General features: G+C 38.7%; 1 non-coding gene across 1 annotated transcript; it reads left to right on the top strand.

The window, feature by feature from the left end:
- The first annotated feature begins 1,375 nt into the window (after window positions 1–1,375).
- trnas-uga (transfer RNA serine (anticodon UGA)) lies at window positions 1,376–1,457 on the top strand. The gene has a single exon. It is a non-coding gene; the product is annotated as a tRNA-Ser (tRNA).
- The last annotated feature ends 1,508 nt before the right edge of the window (window positions 1,458–2,965 follow it).

The raw sequence follows: 2,965 nt of genomic DNA on the forward strand, positions 1-2,965 counted from the left end.
GCGAAGACAAAAATCAATAGTTCTCATCCTGGTCATAAATCACAATGCTTCATTTTAAAATTTTCATCTCCTGCTTCTAGATTCACCAATCAGGGAACAAAATTTAATTGCACCACCCTGTTTATCTCTTCAAATATTTTGCAACTCTCAATGAGATTACCTCTCTTGTTTTGAAACTGTGAAAAAAAAGCGGGATTTGCCCAATTTCAATTCAGAGGACTAACGTTCATCCATGATATCAAGGCTAATCACCATTCGTGATATTCCTTATATGGCATTAGTATCTTTCCTAAATTGAGGATTATAATTCATCATACTGTAGTCCAAATGCGGTCGAACTGAGCCACCATACCTTGGAAATAATGCTTCGTTCTCGTGCCCTGAAATCCTTCTGTAGCTTTCACAACAGACTTCTACAACTGCTACTAGACTTCAATGACTTACTAAAAACTTCTCCAAGATGCATTTCTAAAAATCTGTACATCAGACTTTCTACTTCAAACCTTCGACAAATAATCTCCACACATTTCCCTCCTGACAAGTATGATAAATTCAAATCGTTGCTATTTATTAAATCATGAGGGACCTGGATAGGTTGACTCGCCAAGGCGTCCAGAGAAATTGTTGGAGACTGGTACAACTGTAACATTGAATGGCATCTGGATGGATAGATGAATAACAAGGTTTAGAAGGATGTGGGCCAAATATTGGCAAATGGGACCTATTAATTTAGGATAACTGTCCACCATGGTCAAGTTGGAAAGAAGGGCCACTTACCGTGTTGTATTGTTCAAGGACTTGATGACTCTAGAACAACCACAAAACCTTTGTCAATCATTCCGTCAAGACGATTTCAAGTTCCAAATCTTTGGTCAATCTTCCTCTCTTGTGCTCACAAGTTCATTACCTGATGTCAGAACTTACGAATTAGTTGCTGGATCCATTCCTGTAAATTAGTTCTGCATTCTTTCTAATTCCGATTTTTTGGTTACGAATGTAGCTAGTGTTTATGGACTTAGCATCAATATTTCTAATACCATATTTCAATGAACATTAAAACACAACAGTATATCTACTTTGGCACCAGATGATGAGCAATTGAGTCAAAATCGATCGGACGCAGTGAGACAATGATCCTCTCTTCGTGTGGTGTACATCCGTGACTCTATAATTCGACGAAGAATTATTCCCACAACTTCAGCTATGTCAGAATCTAGTTTGCGGTGTAAGCCTGTCAATCTGCTAAGGTAACGTTCGTCTGGGTCTCTGCAAAAGATTTGGCGATATCTTTGGGTCTTGACAATTTGTTCTTCCAACAAATTACGTATTTCATGAATTCAGTTGTTTTACTATGAAAATTGGCACTCTTGCCGCAGCTGTGATGGCCGAGAGGTTAAGGCGTTGGATTTGAAATCCAATGGGGTCTCCCTTCGCAGGTTCGAATCCTGTTCACAGCATAGAACCTTTTAAAATCATTAATTTCTTTGCAGGATTTGGATTTCGTGGTTTTTGAGCTTTGCGATCAATCGAAAATAAATTTTCAACTGTGAAGAAACCGAAGTAATCTCAAGAGTGACCCAGTCATCTAATTTAATAAATTATATGGCGAGACACAAAAATCCACCAACTTCCAACACGAATCAGTTTCAACACATTTGTCGAACTATCGTGAAATTTGGATGTTCGGGGGGGGGGGGGGCGGGGAATTAAGCAAATCAAGAAGCAATGCAATACATTTACCTGCAGGTGATGTTTTTTTTTAGGATCAGTTGAAAGTCAAGCTGAGAATGTTAAACCTAATTTACAGCTGATTCTCAAGGCCAATAATCTATTATATCAGCAGTCAATGAATTAGAAAAAGTAACTCCATGTGTGGAAAGGAACTCGACTGATCCAGGTTTCTGGCTTGAGATGTGATAAGGCAAGGCGATATTAGCGGAGTAGAATTTTCTGGAAATATTAGAAATGGAATGTTAAGGATCTTCTGCTGTCCACATTCGTAAGAAACTGTGCATTAAGAACTGAAATGGAAAATTAACGATGAAAATCAGACTTAGCCCTGTGCTTGTGGTGTAGCATTGTTCAGAACAATAGGTTGTTGTTGAGGCTAAAATTGACCAAAATAATCAAATGGGGATCTTATCCACGTCCTTCGTTGGAGCAGTTGGTGTGGAGAGCTCAGCTTGAAGAACCAAATGCCAATTATTCATCTTGGCTGCCTGAATTGCTTAGTTCAACATTCTCCCTGTTTAATGAAAAAACCTTTGCTATCAGAGCTAGATGTTATCATATCAGCATGTTCCGATATGAGAAGACACTCCATGGAGTAGATGTGACTTAAATTTTGACTCTAACGTCAGAGATGTTGACACATTTCTGCACCAAAACAGCACTACCATTGGTGTCAAATCAAACTGAACAAAGGAATAGTCATTTAGACATTTCCTGTCTGCAGACTCTGCCAATGGACCGTTCAGGCCCGATGTAGGAATAGGGCGTGGTGACATCTGTTCGCAAGTGGATCACTTCATTCTTGCTCACGATCCATAAACCGTAATTCATTTTGAACTTCTTATCCATCAGCATGATAAGTGGTACATAATGCACAGGTTTGCTTCTCGAAAGAAAGAGCGAAATCTTATTCAATGCAGATGCAAATTCAAGTTGTCCCTGGTCGATCAAAAGGCAGATGTCGCGAAACAAAGTGAATACAGAAAACAATCAATGTTTTCTGGGAGTCAAAAAGATGTACTGGAAGAACGGAAACATATATTTGGAACTAAAGTCACATACCACTTCCACAGACTAAACGTTCTTGAACCGTTATCTTAATTTGACCTTCCTGTCCACAATTGCTGCAAAAATTATCTTAACAACTCAGAACTTTGTGTTCTTTGATATTCTCTCCTTCATGTTTCTCTTGATTTTGAAACTAAAACCGAGCAATAGTAATGCACCCTATTTC

The sequence above is a fragment of the Chiloscyllium plagiosum genome, unplaced genomic scaffold (genome assembly GCF_037043375.1).
Source record: "Chiloscyllium plagiosum isolate Xiang-an unplaced genomic scaffold, Cpla_swu_hap1 HiC_scaffold_14, whole genome shotgun sequence".
NCBI classification, from domain to species: domain Eukaryota; kingdom Metazoa; phylum Chordata; class Chondrichthyes; order Orectolobiformes; family Hemiscylliidae; genus Chiloscyllium; species Chiloscyllium plagiosum.